The 24,217-nt window shown below is 43.3% G+C and overlaps 1 long non-coding RNA gene across 1 annotated transcript; it reads left to right on the plus strand.

The window, feature by feature from the left end:
* The first annotated feature begins 8,494 nt into the window (after positions 1–8,494).
* On the plus strand, positions 8,495–23,231 carry LOC138851371 (uncharacterized). Its single transcript, XR_011391182.1, has 4 exons — positions 8,495–8,653; positions 10,766–10,906; positions 11,094–11,289; positions 22,976–23,231. It is a non-coding gene; the product is annotated as an uncharacterized lncRNA (long non-coding RNA).
* Positions 23,232–24,217: the final 986 nt, after the last annotated feature.

A 24,217-nucleotide genomic window follows, 5' to 3' on the forward strand; every position in this document is an offset into this window, starting at 1 on the left:
TTCCGTGGGTTCTGAAACATGGTTGATGTCTGCTGTAGCTCCGTGGGTTCTGAAACATGGTTGATGTCTGCTGTAGTTCCGTGGGTTCTGAAACATGGTTGATGTCTGCTTTAGTTCCGTGGGTTCTGAAACATGGTTGATGTCTGCTGTAGTTCCGTGGGTTCTGAAACATGGTTGATGTCTGCTGTAGTTCCGTGGGTTCTGAAACATGGTTGACGTCTGCTGTAGCTCCGTGGGTTCTGAAACATGGTTGATGTCTGCTGTAGTTCCGTGGGTTCTGAAACATGGTTGATGTCTGATGTAGCTCCGTGGGTTCTGAAACATGGTTGATGTCTGCTGTAGTTCCGTGGGTTCTGAAACATGGTTGATGTCTGCTGTAGTTCCGTGGGTTCTGAAACATGGTTGATGTCTGCTGTAGCTCCGTGGGTTCTGAAACATGGTTGATGTCTGCTGTAGTTCCGTGGGTTCTGAAACATGGTTGATGTCTGCTTTAGTTCCGTGGGTTCTGAAACATGGTTGATGTCTGCTGTAGCTCCGTGGGTTCTGAAACATGGTTGATGTCTGCTGTAGTTCCGTGGGTTCTGAAACATGGTTAATGTCTGCTGTAGCTCCGTGGGTTCTGAAACATGGTTGATGTCTGCTGTAGTTCCGTGGGTTCTGAAACATGGTTGATGTCTGCTGTAGTTCCGTGGGTTCTGAAACATGGTTGATGTCTGCTGTAGCTCCGTGGGTTCTGAAACATGGTTGATGTCTGCTGTAGTTCCGTGGGTTCTGAAACATGGTTGATGTCTGCTGTAGCTCCGTGGGTTCTGAAACATGGTTGATGTCTGCTGTAGCTCCGTGGGTTCTGAAACATGGTTGATGTCTGCTATAGTTCCTTGGGTTCTGAAACATGGTTGATGTCTGCTGTAGCTCCGTGGGTTCTGAAACATGGTTGATGTCTGCTGTAGTTCCGTGGGTTCTGAAACATGGTTGATGTCTGCTGTAGCTCCGTGGGTTCTGAAACATGGTTGGTGTCTGCTGTAGTTCCGTGGGTTCTGAAACATGGTTGATGTCTGCTGTAGTTCCGTGGGTTCTGAAACAAGGTTGATGTCTGCTGTAGTTACGTGGGTTCTGAAACATGGTTGATGTCTGTTGTAGTTCCGTGGGTTCTGAAACATGGTTGATGTCTGCTGTAGTTCCGTGGGTTCTGAAACATGGTTGATGTCTGCTGTAGTTCCGTGGGTTCTGAAACATGGTTGATGTCTGCTGTAGTTCCGTGGGTTCTGAAACATGGTTGATGTCTGCTGTAGCTCCGTGGGTTCTGAAACATGGTTGATGTCTGCTGTAGTTCCGTGGGTTCTGAAACATGGTTGATGTCTGCTGTAGCTCCGTGGCTTCTGAAACATGGTGGCAACTCTTAGTTTGAGAGCACTGGACTCTCACTCTTAATATATAGTACAACCGAACCTGCTTTCTTCTCTGCAGTATAATAAACACAGCTTGCATGTAATATTGTTTTATGTACTCAACACAGACGCTGTGTTGAGTACAGTAACTGTGTTGAGTACAGTAACTGTGTTGAGTACAGTCACTGTGTTGAGTACAGTAACTGTGTTGAGTACAGTCACTGTGTTGAGTACAGTCACTATGCTAAGTACAGTCACTGTGTTGAGTACAGTCACTGTGTTGAGTACAGTCACTGTGTTGAGTACAGTCACTGTGTTGAGTACAGTCACTGTGTTGAGTACAGTCACTGTGTTGAGTACAGTCACTGTGTTGAGTACAGTCACTGTGTTAGTACAGTCACTGTGTTGAGTACAGTCACTGTGTTGAGTACAGTCACTGTGTTGAGTACAGTCACTGTGTTGAGTACAGTCACTGTGTTGAGTACAGTCATTGTGTTGAGTACAATCACTGTGTTGAGTACAATCACTGTGTTGAGTACAGTCACTGTGTTGAGTACAGTCACTGTGTTAGTACAGTCACTGTGTTGAGTACAATCACTGTGTTGAGTACAGTCACTGTGTTGAGTACAGTCACTGTGTTGAGTACAGTCACTGTGTTGAGTACAGTCACTGTGTTGAGTACAGTCACTGTGTTGAGTACAGTCACTGTGTTGAGTACAGTCACTGTGTTGAGTACAGTCACTGTGTTGAGTACAGTCACTGTGTTGAGTACAATCACTGTGTTGAGTACAGTCACTGTGTTGAGTACAGTCACTGTGTTAGTACAGTCACTGTGTTGAGTACAATCACTGTGTTGAGTACAGTCACTGTGTTGAGTACAGTCACTGTGTTGAGTACAGTCACTGTGGTGAGTACAATCACTGTGTTGAGTACAGTAACTGTGTTGAGTACAGTAACTGTGTTGAGTACAGTCACTGTGTTGAGTACAGTAACTGTGTTGAGTACAGTCACTGTGTTGAGTACAGTCACTATGCTAAGTACAGCCACTGTGCCAAGTACAGCCACTGTGCCAAGTACAGCCACTGTGCCAAATACAGTCACTGTGCCAAGTACAGCCACTGTGCCAAGTACAGTCACTGTGCCAAGTACAGTCACTGTGCCAAGTATAGCCACTGTGCCAAGTACAGTCACTGTGCCAAGTATAGCCACTGTGCCAAGTACAGTCACTGTGCCAAGTACAGTCACTGTGCCAAGTATAGCCACTGTGCCAAGTACAGTCACTGTGCCAAGTATAGCCACTGTGCCAAGTACAGTCACTGTGCCAAGTATAGCCACTGTGCCAAGTACAGTCACTGTGCCAAGTACAGTCACTGTGCCAAGTACAGACGCTAGTTAAAAACACGAACCACGAACACAGTTGCTTCTTCACATCTTTCTTCAAGGTTGGATTATTTTAGTTATAATTTACGGCTAACACTTTAACAATTTATCGTTGTTTTCACTCATATTTTGTCTGAGTAAAGAATCCAGAGTGAGTCTTAAATGCTTGCCTAATTATCTTCCCATTTCTGCACCGAGGTTTAATATTAAATTTGTAAGAGTGGCGAATGTTTGTCATGAGAGACGGAGAGAGAGAGAGAGAGAGAGAGAGAGAGAGAGAGAGAGAGAGAGAGAGAGAGAGAGAGAGAGAGAGAGAGAGAGAGAGGGAGGGGGTATGTGGTACTTGAGAAGGAACGTAAATAAAACAACTCTCTCAGCTTGTGGTGTGTTATGGGCTACTTCCCACACACTCCTCCCACACACACTACATCCCACCTATCCGATCTGACGACACTGGAGGACAGGAGAGATAGGGGGGACATGATAACGATATATAAAATACCTGGAGTATACGTGGAGAGAGACAAGGTGGACAGAGACAGAATGTTCGAGAGATGGGACATAGCAACAAGGGGTCACAGTTGGAAGTTGAAGACACAGATGAATTCAAGGGATGTTAGGAGGTATTTCTTCAGTCACAGAGTTGTCAGGAAGTGTAATAGTTTGGGAAGCGATGTAGTGGAGGTAGGATCCATACATAGCTTTAAGTACATGTATGATAAAGCTCATGGAGCAGGGAGAGAGAGAGGACCTAGTAGCGGCCAGTGAAGAGGCGGGGCCAGGAGCTGTGAATCGACCCCTGCAACCAAAAGTAGGTGAGTACACACTCCTCCCACACACAGTAACAGCCTGGTTGATAAGGCCCTGGTCCACCATGAGGCCTGGTCACAGACCGGGCCGCGGGGGCGTTGACCCCCGGAAACCTCTCCAGGTATACATAGATGACCAGATTTATAATACACATTTTAATGTTGACTACCGAGGTGCACCTACTGAGTCTTGCCCTCACTCACACCACTTAATACTACACTTAACACTAATGGCGTACAGGTGGTAATGAAATGTTCAACAGACAGGTGGTAATGAAGTGTTCAACAGACAGGTGGTGATGCATCACCTGTGGAATGGAAAGTAATCAAGGTTAGACAGAAATCAAGGGGAAAGGTTGCACCCATTCTCTGAATCAAGAGTCCTACACCGGCATGACGAACCCTTGACCCAGGGTAGACCTCTTCAGATGCTGCCGTGATGGTCTGTGGCACAGCAGATGCTGCCCGTGATGGTCTGTGGCACAGCAGATGCTGCCCGTGATGGTCTGTGGCACAGCAGATGCTGCCCGTGATGGTCTGTGGCACAGCAGATGCTGCCCGTGATGGTCTGTGGCACAGCAGATGCTGCCCGTGATGGTCTGTGGCACAGCAGATGCTGCCCGTGATGGTCTGTGGCACAGCAGATGCTGCCCGTGATGGTCTGTGGCACAGCAGATGCTGCCCGTGATGGTCTGTGGCACAGCAGATGCTGCCCGTGATGGTCTGTGGCACAGCAGATGCACTCTCTATCACACCTGTCGTAAATAAAGTTGTATATACGATATTTTTGCTTTCTGTTTATTCTTTATCAACTTGATAAGATGGTCTAAGGTACGATGTTTTGTGCTATCTTGAATGAGACACATGTGCTATCTTCAATGAGACACATGTGCTATCTTGAATGAGACACATGTACATCAGCTGGGTATCTCTATTTCTTAAATGTTTGACACAGACACACGATGTCTTCACCTAGACACTGTGTCTTCACCTAGACACTGTGTCTTCACCTAGACACTGTGTCTTCACCAAGACACTGTGTCTTCACCGGGACACTCTGTGTCTTCACCTAGACACTCTGTCTTCACCTAGACACACGATGTCTTCACCTAGACACTCTGTGTCTTCACCTAGACACTGTGTCTTCACCTAGACACTGTGTCTTCACCTAGACACTGTGTCTTCACCTGGACACTCTGTGTCTTCACCTAGACACTCTGTCTTCACCTAGACACTCTGTCTTCACCTAGACACACGATGTCTTCACCTAGACACTCTGTGTCTTCACCTAGACACACGATGTCTTCACCTAGACACTCTGTGTCTTCACCTAGACACACGATGTCTTCACCTAGACACTCTGTGTCTTCACCTAGACACTCTGTGTCTTCACCTAGACACACGATGTCTTCACCTAGACACTCTGTCTTCACCTAGACACACGATGTCTTCACCTAGACACTCTGTGTCTTCACCTAGACACACGATGTCTTCACCTAGACACTCTGTGTCTTCACCTAGACACTGTGTCTTCACCTAGACACTCTGTGTCTTCACCTAGACACTGTGTCTTCACCTAGACACTGTGTCTTCACCTAGACACTCTGTCTTCACCTAGACACTGTGTCTTCACCTAGACACTGTGTCTTCACCTAGACACTCTGTGTCTTCACCTAGACACTCTGTGTCTTCACCTAGACACTGTGTCTTCACCTAGACACTCTGTCTTCACCTAGACACTGTGTCTTCACCTAGACACTGTGTCTTCACCTAGACACACGATGTCTTCACCTAGACACTGTGTCTTCACCTAGACACTGTGTCTTCACCTAGACACACGATGTCTTCACCTAGACACTGTGTCTTCACCTAGACACTCTGTCTTCACCTAGACACTGTGTCTTCACCTAGACACTCTGTGTCTTCACCTAGACACTCTGTGTCTTCACCTAGACACTGTGTCTTCACCTAGACACTGTGTCTTCACCTAGACACTGTGTCTTCACCTAGACACTGTGTCTTCACCTAGACACTCTGTGTCTTCACCTAGACACACGATGTCTTCACCTAGACACTCTGTGTCTTCACCTAGACACTGTGTCTTCACCTAGACACTCTGTGTCTTCACCTAGACACTCTGTGTCTTCACCTAGACACTCTGTCTTCACCTAGACACTCTGTGTCTTCACCTAGACACTGTGTCTTCACCTAGACACTCTGTCTTCACCTAGACACTCTGTCTTCACCTAGACACTCTGTGTCTTCACCTAGACACTCTGTGTCTTCACCTAGACACTGTGTCTTCACCTAGACACTCTGTCTTCACCTAGACACTCTGTGTCTTCACCTAGACACTCTGTGTCTTCACCTAGACACACGATGTCTTCACCTAGACACTCTGTGTCTTCACCTAGACACTCTGTCTTCACCTAGACACTCTGTGTCTTCACCTAGACACACGATGTCTTCACCTAGACACTCTGTGTCTTCACCTAGACACTGTGTCTTCACCTAGACACTCTGTGTCTTCACCTAGACACTCTGTGTCTTCACCTAGACACTCTGTCTTCACCTAGACACTCTGTGTCTTCACCTAGACACTGTGTCTTCACCTAGACACTCTGTCTTCACCTAGACACTCTGTCTTCACCTAGACACTCTGTGTCTTCACCTAGACACACGATGTCTTCACCTAGACACTCTGTGTCTTCACCTAGACACTCTGTCTTCACCTAGACACTCTGTGTCTTCACCTAGACACTCTGTCTTCACCTAGACACTCTGTCTTCACCTAGACACTCTGTCTTCACCTAGACACTCTGTGTCTTCACCTAGACACACGATGTCTTCACCTAGACACTCTGTGTCTTCACCTAGACACTGTGTCTTCACCTAGACACTCTGTCTTCACCTAGACACTCTGTCTTCACCTAGACACTCTGTGTCTTCACCTAGACACACGATGTCTTCACCTAGACACTGTGTCTTCACCTAGACACTGTGTCTTCACCTAGACACTCTGTCTTCACCTAGACACTCTGTCTTCACCTAGACACTCTGTGTCTTCACCTAGACACACGATGTCTTCACCTAGACACTCTGTGTCTTCACCTAGACACACGATGTCTTCACCTAGACACTCTGTGTCTTCACCTAGACACTGTGTCTTCACCTAGACACTCTGTCTTCACCTAGACACTCTGTCTTCACCTAGACACTCTGTGTCTTCACCTAGACACACGATGTCTTCACCTAGATGTCTTCACCTAGACACTCTGTGTCTTCACCTAGACACACGATGTCTTCACCTAGACACTGTGTCTTCACCTGGACACACAGTGTCTTCAGTGGAACACACAGTGTCTTCAGTGGAACACACAGTGTCTTCAGTGGAACACACAGTGTCTTCACTGGAACACACAGTGTCTTCACTGGAACACACAGTGTCTTCAGTGGAACACACAGTGTCTTCAGTGGAACACACAGTGTCTTCAGTGGAACACACAGTGTCTTCAGTGGAACACACAGTGTCTTCACTGGAACACACAGTGTCTTCAGTGGAACACACAGTGTCTTCACTGGAACACACAGTGTCTTCACTGGAACACACAGTGTCTTCACTGGAACACACAGTGTCTTCACTGGAACACACAGTGTCTTCACTGGAACACACAGTGTCTTCACTGGAACACACAGTGTCTTCAGTGGAACACACATGTGAATAAAGTTGGTGACAGTTGTCTGGAATTGTGATCCTAACGTCCTTTTCTTTTCCTGTTGTTTTTCAGTTTCTTGACCCTCTAGGTTGTACTCCATCTCTGGTCTCCTTTTCCCGTCATTATCACCTTGAATGCATTCGGTTGAATTCTAAGAGGCATTATTCGACCAGTCCTTTATTCTATTATACCCGTGAGTATGTTACCCTCTCCAGTGTACTTATCTTTCTCATCATCAGCTTCACATCATCAGTATAGACAAACATGGTTCTATTCCGTCAGTTAAATCGTTTGTGTAAACAAGAGAGAATAGGAACCAGTATTGAACCTTGTGGCACCCCACTCGTTACTCTCGTCCATTCTCACTCTTCCTCCCTAATTGTTACTCTCTCTGCTCACCTTGTAGGTGATCCTTGGTTAATTCTATCTATCACCTTTATTCCTGGATGTTTATGCAGTTTCTGAGTAATACACAAATCAGTCGTTCCAGTCACGGTATTGGTCCTTTTTCTTCTGTCTTGGCTAATCTCTGGTGGGGTACAATATCGAACTTATTTTCTGTATTCGAGGAGGATGTGTTCTCCCCACCCAGCTATTCTTGTCTCGCCTCCGTAACTAAATCATAGAATTCCAAGAGGTTTTTATGAAATCATTTGCCTTTCCTGAGCCTGTGTTATAACCGGAGGCTATACTGTGTGGCCCTAGTGTGCTCCATTTCTCATCTGTGTGGCCCTAGTGTGTTCCATTTCTCATCTGTGTGGCCCTAGTGTGTTCCATTTCTCATCTGTGTGGCCCTAGTGTGTTCCAGTTCTCATCTGTGTGGCCCTAGCGTGTTCCAGTTCTCATCTGTGTGGCCCTAGTGTGTTCCAGTTCTCATCTGTGTGGCCCTAGCGTGTTCCAGTTCTCATCTGTGTGGCCCTAGTGTGTTCCAGTTCTCATGTGTCCTGCCTCTGAACATTTACTTCCTAAGGTAATTAGGAGTCATATGTGTGTTTAGTTTTCTTTTGTGTTCTCTCGATACCGTTCTTGTTTTCTTTTTGTAAATAGTCTACCAGTGACTATTTTGTCCATTCCATTGTAGTTTGTGATCATGTTCCAATCCCTTCCTCCTCCCTGGTGTGGTAAGGTTTCGTTCGTGCTGGGTATGTGTGAGAGAACCTGAGGGAGGTGCCACTAATGATTGGTTAATGGTGGTTGCAACATCTTAGTCAATACCTTGTCCTTGCTTCCCTGGTTCTTCCTCGCTTCCCGTACCCACAGAGTCAGTTTACCTGACTCAAGCACCGGTCCACAACAGCCTCACTCACGCTCCTGTGTCACCAGGTTGTCGTCGGCTGCTGCTACCACTACCACCACTCAGGTACCTGCTGCTACCACCACTCAGGCACCTGCTGCTACCACCACCACTCTGGTACCTGCTGCTTGGTGACACGGGTGTCTCTTTCAGAGTGTGAGGCTCCCAAATATGAGTCTTGCTTTGTGTCTGAATAACGTGTATCCACGGTACACTGCGTGCACTTGTTGGGTAACACCTGCACTAGTTCAGATGTTTGAGTGGGGGCTCAGTCAGTGCATTGATACGTACTGTAACGATGACGTCTAGCCAACACAGTGTTGCAAATTTTTTACTCTGAAACAAACTTTTGCAAGTTAACTTGACAATGTCTGTTGCAGGAACTTGCAACGGTGAGAGTAAGGAATTTTTGTCCTGATAAGTTTGTCTGGTAACAGAAACTCTAGAGGAATTCATTGTCTGGTGGTAACACTACGTACATAACCTAAACTTTATTTACAAGTGACATATTTTCTCTCCAAACAGAGCTTTATCAAGCCAGGTTTCACTCTAGACAGAGCTTTATCAAAGCATGTTTCACTCCAGACAGAGCTTTATCAAACCATGTTTCACTCTAGACAGAGCTTTATCAAAGCATGTTTCACTCTAGACAGAGCTTTATCAAAGCATGTTTCACTCTTGACAGAGCTCTATCAAACCATGTTTCACTCTAAACAGAGCTTTATCAAACCATGTTTCACTCTAGACAGAGCTTTATCAAATAATGTTTCACTCTAGACAGAGCTTTATCAAAGCATGTTTCACTCTAGACAGGGCTTTATCAAAGCATGTTTCACTCTAGACAGAGCTTTATCAAAGCATGTTTCACTCTAAACAGAGCTTTATCAAACCATGTTTCACTCTAGACAGAGCTTTATCAAACCATGTTTCACTCTAGACAGAGCTTTATCAAACCATGTTTCACTCTAGACAGAGCTTTATCAAACCATGTTTCACTCTAGACAGAGCTTTATCAAACCATGTTTCACTCTAGACAGAGTTTTATCAAGTCAGGACTCACTCTAGACTGCTTCATGCATCTGTTTAAAACGAGATATACTAACGCAACATAGAGTCAATTAGGTTAGGTTCGTCAGGACACATGACAAGTGTTTCCTGACGCGGGTCTTAGTCATATGATAACCCACAGCTGGAGCTTCTGGTCATCTGACTGAGGCCTTCCACTGGCTCACCCCTCCACCCCTTTAAATATTATGGATATGATTATAACCATTTTATATATAACAGAGTCCTCGTATCAAACACTTGGGCAAGTCTCGCCTCTCAGATGCATTGGTGGCGCCAGAGGTAAATGCTTATAATAATACGTATGTGTATACACTACTGATGGGTATACATTAAGGAAAGCTCTTGGCCGGGTATACGTCAGTATATATGTAAGAATTTAACTTGATACGCATATTTAAGGGTTCAAGTATCCTGGATTTAAAGGCAACAAGCAGCCTTATTGCCTTTAAGATTAATGTACAATAACACCGTGACGGTATCGGGACAGATAACCACCACATAGTTGAATGGAACTTTTGATGACGTTTCGGTCCGACTTGGACCATTAACTAGCACCCTAGCTAATGGTCCGAGACGGACCAAAACATCGGTATAAGCTATATTCTCCTATGTGTGAGGTATTTGTATAGTACCAACCCTCGTGTCGCAGACAGGATTGAAATCTGAAAAATCAACCAAAGAAAGCGTTTATGTTTGAGTATAACATGTTAGTACACTGCCAGGTTGTGAAATATGTGTTTATTTGTTGTTGTTGTTTTGCATGTGAGGTGTAAGTCAGGTGGGGTAACCAGCAGGTGATTTACCAGTTACGAGTCATAATGATGCAGACTCATGTCACGGGACTCATGGACGTTGTCCTGATATATCATCAACATTACTGCTACTATTATACTACTACTACTACTACTAGTTGAAGTATCATGTACTACAGTGTTCACACTCAGAGTATATAGACTTAGAACTGCTTGAAACCCTTTATCTATGAAATAAAGCATTCTTCAGTAGTGTAAAAGTCTATCAACTACACGAGAGTCTGTCAACCTTCTTGTAATTGACAGACTTTAACCATAGTTGTTATGTTGAGTGATTTATTTATTGTTTGCCACACAGGACTCTGGTTGACCAGGATCTGTTGCACCAAGTTGACTCCCTCACTCACCAGCCACACACAACACCAGCCACACACAACACCAGCCACACACAACACCAGCCACACACAACACCAGCCGCTGCTCCACCATGAAACACACGGTAAGTTATGTATTAAAAACATTCACATTTCACTGCTAACTGCTGTTACAAGATTTATTAATTAGCAGCATAAACAAAATTAGTGTTTATCACACGTTAATATATGTGAGACAGACGCTGCATCTGTGTAAGGAAAGTGATAATGTTGGAGTCAGTGCTCATAACATCACCTCGTCTCCCCCTACAGCTGCTGATAATGCTGCTGCTGATGCTGTGTCTGCAGCTGACACTGGCTGCTCCACAGCATTTCTTGAGACAATCAGGAAATCACGCCTTCGGACACAGAAGAAACCACTTTAATCGTAATCAGGGCCACGACCGTTTCCAGGACAGCCAACGACAACCTTTCCAATTTGCTCCAGCAATAGCTAACCCATATTACTGTTAGTATCACGTCACGGTACTGTCACGACCACATTTTACACGACAACTGCATTTAGGACAGAGAGAATTACACGATGTTTCGGTCCATCCTGGGCCATTATTAAGTCACGACAGAGAGAGAAAAACAGAGAGTAAACCACCACAAGTGAGGTCAGGTGAAGACATGACCTGCTGTCTAGCTCTTTCACGACCTGACCACTTTTCTAACCTCATCTCTTCACCTGACCTGTCTTCTGACTTCAAGTCTTCACCTGACCTGTTTTCTGTCCTCAGCTCTTCACCTGACCTGTCTTCTGACTTTCTCCACATTAAATATATTGTTCAGTCGTTAGTTGATAATGAATCATAACGGAGTGAAACATTATTATAAGGTGTGTACTGGTTTATTATTGTGAATCAAGGAGTGTACTGGTTTATTATTGTGAATCAAGGTGTGTACTGGTTTATTATTGTGAATTAAGATGTGTACTGGTTTATTATTGTGAATCAAGGTGTGTACTGGTTTATTATTGTGAATCAAGGTGTGTACTGGTTTATTATTGTGAATCAAGGTGTGTACTGGTTTATTATTGTGAATCAAGGAGTGTACTGGTTTATTATTGTGAATCAAGGTATGTACTGGTTTATTATTGTGAATCAAGGTGTGTACTGGTTTATTATTGTGAATCAAAGTGTGTCCTGGTTTATTATTGTGAATCAAGGTGTGTACTGGTTTATTATTGTGAATCAAGGTGTGTGTTGGCTTATTATTGTGAATCAAGGTGCGTACTGGTTTATTATTGTGAATCAAGGTGTGTGCTGGTTTATTATTGTGAATCAAAGTGTGTACTGGTTTATTATTGTGAATCAAGGTGTGTGCTAGTTTATTATTGTGAATCAAGGTGTGTGCTGGTTTATTATTGTGAATCAAGGTGTGTGCTGGTTTATTATTGTGAATCAAGATGTGTGCTGGTTTATTATTGTGAATCAAGGTGTGTGCTGGTTTACTATTGTGAATCAAGGTGTGTGCTGGTTTATTATTGTGAATCAAGGTGTGTACTGGTTTATTATTGTGAATCAAGGTGTGTACTGGTTTATTATTGTGAATCAAGGTGTGTGCTGGTTTATTATTGTGAATGAAGATGTGTGCTGGTTTATTATTGTGAATCAAGGTGTGTGCTGGTTTATTATTGTGAATCAAGGTGTGTGCTGGTTTACTATTGTGAATCAAGGTGCGTACTGGTTTATTATTATGAATCAAGGTGTGTACTGGTTTATTATTGTGAATCAAGGTGTGTGCTGGTTTATTATTGTGAATCAAGGTGTGTGCTGGTTTATTATTGTGAATCAAGGTGTGTACTGGTTTATTATTGTGAATCAAGGTGTGTACTGGTTTATTATTGTGAATCAAGGTGTGTGCTGGTTTATTATTGTGAATCAAGGTGTGTGCTGGTTTATTATTGTGAATCAAGGTGTGTGCTGGTTTATTATTGTGAATCAAGGTGTGTACTGTTTATTATTGTGAATCAAGGTGTGTACTGGTTTATTATTGTGAATCAAGGGGTGTACTGGTTTATTATTGTGAATCAAGGTGTGTACTGGTTTATTATTGTGAATCAAGGTGTGCACTGGTTTATTATTGTGAATCAGGGTGTGTACTGTTTGTTATTCTGAATCAAGGTGTGTACTGGTTTATTATTGTGAATCAAGGTGTGTACTGGTTTATTATTGTGAATCAAGGTGTGTACTGGTTTATTATTGTGAATCAAGGTGCGCACTGGTTTATTATTGTGAATCAAGGTGTGTACTGGTTTATTATAGTGAATCAAGGTGTGTGCTGGCTTATTATAGTGAATCAAGGTGTGTGCTGGCTTATTATTGTGAATTAAGGTGTTTGCTGGCTTACTATTGTGAATCAAGGTGTTTGCTGGCTTATAATTGTGAATCAAGGTGTGTGCTGGCTTACTATTGTGAATCAAGGTGTGTGCTGGCTTATTATAGTGAATCAAGGTGTGTGCTGGCTTACTATTGTGAATCAAGGTGTGTGCTGGCTTACTATTGTGAATCAAGGTGTGTACTGGTTTATTATAGTGAATCAAGGTGTGTACTGGTTTATTATTGTGAATCAAGGTGTGTGCTGGTTTGTTGTTGTGAATCAAGGTGTGTACTGGTTTATTATTGTGAATCAAGGTGTGCGCTGGTTTGTTATTGTGAATCAAGGTGTGTACTGGTTTATTATTGTGAATCACGGTGTGTGCTGGTTTATTATTGTGAATCAAGGTGTGTACTGGTTTATTATTGTGAATCAAGGTGTGTACTGGTTTATTATTGTGAATCAAGGTGTGTGCTGGCTTATTATTGTGAATCAAGGTGTGTGCTGGCTTATCATTGTGAATCAAGGTGTGTGCTGGCTTATTATTGTGAATCAAGATGTGTGCAGGCTTATTATTGTGAATCAAGGTGTGTGCTGGCTTATTATTGTGAATCAAGGTGTGTGTTGGCTTATTATTGTGAATCAAGGTGTGTGTTGGCTTATTATTGTGAATCAACGTGTGTGCTGGCTTATTATTGTGAATCAAGGTGTGTGCTGGCTTATCATTGTGAATCAAGGTGTGTGCTGGATTATCATTGTGAATCAAGGTGTGTGCTGGCTTATTATTGTGAATCAAGGTGTGTGCTGGCTTATTATTGTGAATCAACGTGTGTGCTGGCTTATTATTGTGAATCAAGATGTGTGCTGGCTTATTATTGTGAATCAAGGTGTGTGTTGGCTTATTATTGTGAATCAACCTGTGTGCTGGCTTATTATTGTGAATCAAGGTGTGTGCTGGCTTACTATTGTGAATCAAGGTGTGTGCTGGCTTACTATTGTGAATCAAGGTGTGTACTGGTTTATTATAGTGAATCAAGGTGTGTACTGGTTTATTATTGTGAATCAAGGTGTGTGCTGGTTTGTTGTTGTGAATCAAGGTGTGTACTGGTTTATTATCGTGAATCAAGGTGTGCGCTGGTTTGCTATTGTGAATCAAGGTGTGTACTGGTTTATTATTGTGAATCAAGGTGTGTGCTGGTTTATTATTGTGAATCAAGGTGTGTACTGGTTTATTATTGTGAATCAAGGTGTGTACTGGTTTATTATTGTGAATCAAGGTGTGTACTGGTTTATTATAGTGAATCAAGGTGTGTACTGGTTTATTATTCTGAATCAAGATGTGTACTGGTTTATTATTGTGAATCAAGGTATGTACTGGTTTATTATTGTAAATCAAGGTGTGTATGGTTTATTATAGTGAATCAAGGCGTGTGCTGGCTAATTATTGTGAATCAAGATGTGTGCTGGCTTATTATTGTAAATCAAGGTGTGTGTTGGCTTATTATTGTGAATCAACGTGTGTGCTGGCTTATTATTGTGAATCAAGGTGTGTGCTGGCTTATCATTGTGAATCAAGGTGTGTGCTGGCTTATCATTGTGAATCAAGGTGTGTGCTGGCTTATCATTGTGAATCAAGGTGTATGCTGGCTTATCATTGTGAATCAAGGTGTGTGCTGGCTTATTATTGTGAATCAAGGTGTGTGCTGGCTTATTATTGTGAATCAAGGTGTGTGCTGGTTTATTATTGTGAATCAAGGTGTGTGCTGGCTTATTATTGTGAATCAAGGTGTGTGCTGGCTTATTATTGTGAATCAAGGTGTCTGCTGGTTTATTATTGTGAATCAAGGTGTGTGCTGGCTTATTATTGTGAATCAAGGTGTGTGCTGGCTTATTATTGTGAATCAAGGTGAATGCTGGCTTATTATCGTGAATCAAGGTGTGTGCTGGTTTACTATTGTGAATCAAGGTGTGTGCTGGCTTACTATTGTGAATCAAGGTGTGTGCTGGCTTACTATTGTGAATCAAGGTGTGTGCTGGCTTACTATTGTGAATCAAGGTGTGTGCTGGCTTACTATTGTGAATCAAGGTGTGTGCTGGCTTATTATTGTGAATCAAGGTGTGTGCTGGCTTATTATTGTGAATAAAGTTGTATGCCGGCTTCCTATTGTGAATCAAGGTGTATGCTGGCTTATTATTGTGAATCAAGGTGTGTGCTGGCTTATTATTGTGAATCAAGGTGTGTGTTGGCTTATTATTGTGAATCAAGGTGTGTGCTGGCTTATTATTGTGAATCAAGTTGTATGCCGGCTTCCTATTGTGAATCAAGGTGTATGCTGTCTTATTATTGTGAATCAAGGTGTGTGCTGGCTTATTATTGTGAATCAAGGTGTGTCTTGGCTTATTATTGTGAATCAAGGTGTGTGCTGGCTTATTATTGTGAATCAAGGTGTGTGTTGGCTTATTATTGTGAATCAACGTGTGTGCTGGCTTATTATTGTGAATCAAGGTATGTGCTGGCTTATTTTTGGGAATCAAGGTGTGTGCTGGCTTATTATTGTGAATCAAGGTGTGTGCTGGCTTATTATTGTGAATCAAGGTGTGTGCTGGCTTATTATTGTGAATCAAGGTGTGTGCTGGCTTATTATTGTGAATCAAGGTGTGTGCTGGCTTATTATTGTGAATCAAGGTGTGTGTTGGCTTATTATTGTGAGTCAACGTGCGTGCTGGCTTATTATTGTGAATCAAGGTGTGTGTTGGCTTATTGTGAATCAAGGTGTGTGCTGGCTTACTATTGTGAATCAAGGAGTGTGCTGGCTTATTATTGTGAATCAAGGTGTGTGCTGGCTGATTATTGTGAATCAAGGTGTATGCCGGCTTGCTATTGTGAATCAAGGTGTATGCTGGCTTATTATTGTGAATCAAGGTGTGTGCTGGCTTATTATTGTGAATCAAGGTGTGTGCTGGCTTACTATTGTGAATCAAGGTGTGTGCTGGCTTATTATAGAGAATCAATGTGTGTCCTGGCTTATTATAGTGAATTAAGGTGTGTGCTGGCTTACTGTTGTGAATCAAGGTGTGTGCTGGCTTACTGTTGTGAATCAAGGTGTGTGCTGGCTTACTGTTGTGAATCAAGGTGTGTGCTGGCTTACTACTGTGAATCAAGGTGTGTGCTGGCTTATTATTGTAAATCAATGTGTGTGCTGGCTAATTATTGTGAATCAAGGTGTGTGCTGGCTTATTATTGTGAAACAAGGTGTAAGCTGGCTTAATATTTTGAATCAAGGTGTGTGCTGGCTTACTATTGTGAATCAAGGTGTGTGCTGGCTTACTATTGTGAATCAAGGTGTGTGCTGGCTTATTATTGTGAATCAAGGTGTGTGCTGGCTTATTATTGTAAATCATGGTGTGTGCTGGCTTATTATTGTGAATCAAGGTGTGTGCTTTCTTAATATTTTGAATCAAGGTATATGCTGGCTTACTATTGTGAATCAAGGTGTGTGCTGGCTTATTATTGTAAATCATGGTGTGTGCTGGCTTATTATTGTGAATCAAGGTGTGTGCTGGCTTAATATTTTGAATCAAGGAGCATGCTGGCTTACTATTGTGAATCAAGGTGTGTGCTGGCTTACTACTGTAAATCAAAGTGTTCTGGCTTATTATTGTAAATCAAGGTGTGTGCTATCTTATTATTGTGAATCAAGATGTGTGCTGGCTTATTATTGTGAATCAAGGTGTGTGCTGGCTTACTATTGTGAGTCAAGGTGTGTGCTGGCTTATTATTGTGAATCAAGGTGTGTACTGGCTTATTATTGTGAATCAAGGTGTTTGCTGGCTTATTATTGTGAATCAAGGTGTGTGCTGGCTTATTATTGTGAATCAAGGTGTTTGCTGGCTTATTATTGTGAATCAACGTGTGTGCTGGCTTATTATTGTGAATCAAGGTGTGTGCTGGCTTATTATTGTGAATCAAGGTGTGTGCTGGCTTACTATTGTGAATCAAGGTGTGTGCTGGCTTATTATTGCGAATCAAGGTGTGTGCTGGCTTACTATTGTGAATCATGGTGTGTGCTGGCTTATTATTGTGAATCAATGTGTGTGCTGGCTTATTATTGGGAATCAAGGTGTGTGCTGGCTTACTATTGTGAATCAAGGTGTGTGCTGGCTTATTATTGTGAATCAAGGTGTGTGCTGGCTTATTATAGTGAATCAAGATGTGTGCTGGCTTACTATGGTGAATCAAGGTGGGTGCTGGCTTACTGTTGTGAATCAAGATGTGTGCTGGCTTACTATGGTGAATCAAGGTGTATGTTGGCTTACTATTGTGAATCAAGGTGTGTGCTTGCTTACTATTGTGAATGAAGGTGCGTGCTGGCTTACTTTTGTGAATCAAGGTGCGTGCTGGCTTACGTTTGTGAATCAAGGTGTGTGCTGGCTTACTATTGTGAATCAAGGTGTGTGCTTGCTTACTATTGTGAATCAAGGTGCGTGCTGGCTTACTTTTGTGAATCAAGGTGTATGCTGGCTTATTATTGTGAATCAAGGTGTATGCTGGCTTACCTTTGTGAATCAAGGTGTGTGCTGGCTTACTTTTGTGAATCAAGGTGTGTGCTGGCTTCCTCTTGTGAATCAAGGTGTGTGCTGGCTTACTCTTGTGAATCTAGGTGTGTGCTGGCTTACTCTTGTGAATCAAGGTGCGTGCTGGCTTACTTTTGTGAATCAAGGTGTATGCTGGCTTACCTTTGTGAATCAAGGTGTGTGCTGGCTTACTTTTGTGAATCAAGGTGTATGCTGGCTTACTCTTGTGAATCAAGGTGTGTGCTGGCTTACTTTTGTGAATCAAGGCGTATGCTGGCTTACCTTTGTGAATCAAGGTGTGTGCTGGCTTACTCTTGTGAATCAAGGTGTGTGCTGGCTTACTCTTGTGAATCAAGGTGTGTGCTGGCTTACTCTTGTGAATCAAGGTGTGTGCTGGCTTACTCTTGTGAATCAAGGTGTGTGCTGGCTTACTCTTGTGAATCAAGGTGTGTGCTGGCTTACTCTTGTGAATCAAGGTGTGTGCTGGCTTACTCTTGTGAATCAAGGTGTGTGCTGGCTTACTCTTGTGAATCAAGGTGTGTGCTGGCTTACTCTTGTGAATCAAGGTGTGTGCTGGCTTACTCTTGTGAATCATTGTGTGTGCTGGCTTACTCTTGTGAATCAATGTGTGTGCTGGCTTACTCTTGTGAATCAAGGTGTGTGCTGGCTTACTCTTGTGAATCAATGTGTGTGCTGGCTTACTCTTGTGAATCAATGTGTGTGCTGGCTTACTCTTGTGAATCAAGGTGTGTGCTGGCTTAATATTTTGAATCAAGGTGTATGCTGGCTTACTATTGTGAATCAAGGTGTGTGCTGGCTTACTACTGTGAATCAAGGTGTGTGCTGGCTTATTATTGTAAATCAAGGTGTGTGCTGGCTTATTATTGTGAATCAAGATGTGTGCTGGCTTATTATTGTGAATCAAGGTGTGTGCTGGCTTATTATTGTGAGTCAAGGTGTGTGCTGGCTTATTATTGTGAATCAAGGTGTGTACTGGCTTATTATTGTGAATCAAGGTGTTTGCTGGCTTATTATTGTGAATCAAGGTGTGTGCTTGCTTATTATTGTGAATCAAGGTGTTTGCTGGCTTATTATTGTGAATCAACGTGTGTGCTGGCTTATTATTGTGAATCAAGGTGTGTGCTGGCTTATTATTTTGAATCAAGGTGTGTGCTGGCTTACTATTGTGAATCAAGGTGTGTGCTGGCTTATTATTGCGAATCAAGGTGTGTGCTGGCTTACTATTGTGAATCAAGGTGTGTGCTGGCTTATTATTGTGAATCAAGGTGTGTGCTGGCTTATTATTGGGAATCAAGGTGTGTGCTGGGTTACTATTGTGAATCAAGGTGCGTGCTGGCTTACTTTTGTGAATCAAGGTGTGTGCTGGCTTACTATTGTGAATCAAGGTGTGTGCTTGCTTACTATTGTGAATCAAGGTGCGTGCTGGCTTTCTTTTGTGAATCAAGGTGTGTGCTGGCTTACTATTGTGAATCAAGGTGTGTGCTTGCTTACTATTGTGAATCAAGGTGCGTGCTGGCTTACTTTTGTGAATCAAGGTGTATGCTGGCTTATTATTGTGAATCAAGGTGTATGCTGGCTTACCTTTGTGAATCAAGGTGTGTTCTGGCTTACTTTTGTGAATCAAGGTGTGTGCTGGCTTACTCTTGTGAATCAAGGTGTGTGCTGGCTTACTCTTGTGAATCAAGGTGTGTGCTGGCTTACTCTTGTGAATCAAGGTGTGTGCTGGCTTACTCTTGTGAATCAAGGTGTGTGCTGGCTTACTCTTGTGAATCAAGGTGTGTGCTGGCTTACTCTTGTGAATCAAAGTGTGTGCTGGCTTACTCTTGTGAATCAAGGTGTGTGCTGGCTTAATATTGTGAATCATTGTGTGTGCTGGCTTACTCTTGTGAATCAAGGTGTGTGCTGGCTTACTCTTGTGAATCAATGTGTGTGCTGGCTTACTCTTGTGAATCAATGTGTGTGCTGGCTTACTCTTGTGAATCAAGGTGTGTGCTGGCTTAATATTTTGAATCAAGGTGTATGCTGGCTTACTATTGTGAATCAAGGTGTGTGCTGGCTTACTACTGTGAATCAAGGTGTGTGCTGGCTTATTATTGTAAATCAAGGTGTGTGCTGGCTTATTATTGTGAATCAAGATGTGTGCTGGCTTATTATTGTGAATCAAGGTGTGTGCTGGCTTATTATTGTGAGTCAAGGTGTGTGCTGGCTTATTATTGTGAATCAAGGTGTGTACTGGCTTATTATTGTGAATCAAGGTGTTTGCTGGCTTATTATTGTGAATCAAGGTGTGTGTTGGCTTATTATTGTGAATCAACGTGCGTGCTGGCTTATTATTGTGAATCAAGGTGTGTGCTGGCTTACTCTTGTGAATCAAGGTGTGTGCTGGCTTACTCTTGTGAATCAAAGTGTGTGCTGGCTTACTCTTGTGAATCAAGGTGTGTGCTGGCTTACTCTTGTGTGTGTGTGCTGGCTTACTCTTGTGAATCAAGGTGTGTGCTGGCTTACTCTTGTGAATCAATGTGTGTGCTGGCTTACTCTTGTGAATCAATGTGTGTGCTGGCTTACTCTTGTGAATCAAGGTGTGTGCTGGCTTAATATTTTGAATCAAGGTGTATGCTGGCTTACTATTGTGAATCAAGGTGTGTGCTGGCTTACTACTGTGAATCAAGGTGTGTGCTGGCTTATTATTGTAAATCAAGGTGTGTGCTGGCTTATTATTGTGAATCAAGATGTGTGCTGGCTTATTATTGTGAATCAAGGTGTGTGCTGGCTTATTATTGTGAGTCAAGGTGTGTGCTGGCTTATTATTGTGAATCAAGGTGTGTACTGGCTTATTATTGTGAATCAAGGTGTTTGCTGGCTTATTATTGTGAATCAAGGTGTGTGTTGGCTTATTATTGTGAATCAAGGTGTTTGCTGGCTTATTATTGTGAATCAACGTGTGTGCTGGCTTATTATTGTGAATCAAGGTGTGTGCTGGCTTATTATTTTGAATCAAGGTGTGTGCTGGCTTACTATTGTGAATCAATGTGTGTGCTGGCTTATTATTGCGAATCAAGGTGTGTGCTGGCTTACTATTGTGAATCAAGGTGTGTGCTGGCTTATCATTGTGAATCAAGGTGTGTGCTGGCTTATTATTGGGAATCAAGGTGTGTGCTGGGTTACTATTGTGAATAGAGGTGCGTGCTGGCTTACTTTTGTGAATCAAGGTGTGTGCTGGCTTACTATTGTGAATCAAGGTGTGTGCTTGCTTACTATTGTGAATCAATGTGCGTGCTGGCTTACTTTTGTGAATCAAGGTGTGTGCTGGCTTACTATTGTGAATCAAGGTGTGTGCTTGCTTACTATTGTGAATCAAGGTGCGTGCTGGCTTACTTTTGTGAATCAAGGTGTATGCTGGGTTATTATTGTGAATCAAGGTGTATGCTGGCTTACCTTTGTGAATCAAGGTGTGTTCTGGCTTACTTTTGTGAATCAAGGTGTGTGCTGGCTTACTCTTGTGAATCAAGGTGTGTGCTGGCTTACTCTTGTGAATCAAGGTGTGTGCTGGCTTACTCTTGTGAATCAAGGTGCGTGCTGGCTTACTTTTGTGAATCAAGGTGTATGCTGGCTTACCTTTGTGAATCAAGGTGTGTGCTGCTTACTTTTGTTAATCAAGGTGTATGCTGGCTTACTCTTGTGAATCAAGGTGTGTGCTGGCTTACTTTTGTGAATCAAGGTGTATGCTGTCTTACCTTTGTGAATCAAGGTGTATGCTGGCTTATTATTGTGAATCAAGGTGTATGCTGGCTTACCTTTGTGAATCAAGGTGTATGCTGGCTTACTTTTGTGAATCAAGGTGTGTGCTGGCTTACTCTTGTGAATCAAGGTGTGTGCTGACTTACTCTTGTGAATCAAGGTGTGTGCTGGCTTACTCTTGTGAATCAAGGTGTATGCTGGCTTACCTTTGTGAATCAAGGTGTGTGCTGGCTTACCTTTGTGAATCAAGGTGCATGCTGGCTTACTCTTGTGAATCAAGGTGTGTGCTGGCTTACTTTTGTGAATCAAGGTGTATGCTGGCTTACCTTTGTGAATCAAGGTGTGTGCTGGCTTACTTTTGTGAATCAAGGTGTGTGCTGGCTTACTCTTGTGAATCAAGGTGTGTGCTGGCTTACTCTTGTGAATCAAGGTGTGTGCTGGCTTACTTTTGTGAATCAAGGTGTGTGCTGGCTTACTCTTGTGAATCAAGGTGTGTGCTGGCTTACTCTTGTGAATCAAGGTGTGTGCTGGCTTACTCTTGTGAATCAAGGTGTGTGCTGGCTTACTCTTGTGAATCAAGGTGTGTGCTGGCTTACTCTTGTGAATCAAGGTGTGTGCTGGCTTACTCTTGTGAATCAAAGTGTGTGCTGGCTTACTCTTGTGAATCAAGGTGTGTGCTGGCTTACTCTTGTGAATCAATGTGTGTGCTGGCTTACTCTTGTGAATCAAGGTGTGTGCTGGCTTACTCTTGTGAATCAAGGTGTGTGCTGGCTTACTCTTGTGAATCAAGGTGTGTGCTGGCTTACTCTTGTGAATCAAAGTGTGTGCTGGCTTACTCTTGTGAATCAAGGTGTGTGCTGGCTTACTCTTGTGAATCAAGGTGTGTGCTGGCTTACTCTTGTGAATCAAGGTGTGTGCTGGCTTACTCTTGTGAATCAAGGTGTGTGCTGGCTTACTCTTGTGAATCAAAGTGTGTGCTGGCTTACTCTTGTGAATCAAGGTGTGTGCTGGCTTACTCTTGTGAATCAATGTGTGTGCTGGCTTACTCTTGTGAATCAATGTGTGTGCTGGCTTACTCTTGTGAATCAAGGTGTGTGCTGGCTTACTCTTGTGAATCATTGTGTGTGCTGGCTTACTCTTGTGAATCAAGGTGTGTGCTGGCTTACTCTTGTGAATCAAGGTGTGTGCTGGCTTACTCTTGTGAATCAATGTGTGTGCTGGCTTACTCTTGTGAATCAAGGTGTGTGCTGGCTTACTCTTGTGAATCAAGGTGTGTGCTGGCTTACTCTTGTGAATCAAGGTGTGTGCTGGCTTACTCTTGTGAATCAAGGTGTGTGTTGTCTTACTCTTGTGAATCAATGTGTGTGCTGGCTTACTCTTGTGAATCAAGGTGTGTGCTGGCTTACTCTTGTGAATCAAGGTGTGTGCTGGCTTACTCTTGTCCCATTCCTTAATACATTTCATGATGGGTATTAATGATGAATATTGATCTTTTCCAGGGTAACGAGAGGATCAAGAAATGATGAAGAGAGGATCAATTAGCCTCAGAAACCAGCACTAATCACCTCACTACAGGAACCATTAAATACAAGGCCAACTTAGCTAATACTCTGCATGGTACCATACTCTGCATGGTACCATAGCATCACCAGTGTTGTGATGGTACCATACTGTACATGGCAGCACAGCATCACCAGTGTTGCCATGGTACCATACTCTTCATGTTACCATAACCTAAAATAAAGGCTTCAAGGATGACTTGTGTTGTTCTCCACGCGAATATTAACTTCCAAGAATATTTTGCCATAATGAATTAATAAATATGTATAAAAAACCTCTGAATACATATACACTGAGAGGGATATATACATCTCTTAGTATATAACAACATTATAAAGAATGAGCACTGCAGCAGGCCTACTGGCCCATGATAGGCAGGTCCAGGTCACTTACTGGCTCATGCTAGGCATGTACAGGTCACCTACTGGACCATGTTAGGCAGGTCCAGGTCACCTACTGGACCATGATAGGCAGGTCCAGGTCACCTACTGGCCTATGCTAGGCAGGTCCAGGTCACCTACTGGCCTATGCTAGGCAGGTCCAGGTCACCTACTGGACCATGCTAGGCAGGTCCGGGTCACCTACTGGACCATGCTAGGCAGGTCCAGGTCACATACTGGACCATGCTATGCAGGTTAAGGTCACCTACTGGACCATGCTAGGCAGGTCCAGGTCACCTACTGGCCCATGGTAGGCAGGTCCAGGTCACCTCCTGGCCTATGCTAGGCAGGTCCAGGTCACCTACTGGCCCATGCTAGGCAGGTCCAGGTCACCTACTGGACCATGCTAGGCAGGTCCAGGTCACATACTGGACCATGCTATGCAGGTCCAGGTCACCTACTGGACCATGCTAGGCAGGTCCAGGTCACCTACTGGCCCATGCTAGGCAGGTCCAGGTCACGTAATGGAATAAGCCAGGCACGTCAAAGTCACCTACTGGCCTATGGTAGGCAGGCCCAAGTTACCTAATGGCCCATGCTAGGAAGGTTCGAGTCATCTACTGGCCCATGTTAGGCAGGTCCAAGTCACCTACTGACCTAAGCTAGTCAGGTCCAAGTCACCTAAAGTGATGAAGGTTATACGTAAGGGGGATTACCAATAGACCCCTGGTTGTCTTCAAGATCCCTGTCTGTCTTCAAGACCCCTGGTTGCCTTCAAGACCCCTGGCTGTCTTCAAGACC

Source organism: Cherax quadricarinatus, unplaced genomic scaffold (genome assembly GCF_038502225.1).
Source record: "Cherax quadricarinatus isolate ZL_2023a unplaced genomic scaffold, ASM3850222v1 Contig434, whole genome shotgun sequence".
Taxonomy (NCBI): domain Eukaryota; kingdom Metazoa; phylum Arthropoda; class Malacostraca; order Decapoda; family Parastacidae; genus Cherax; species Cherax quadricarinatus.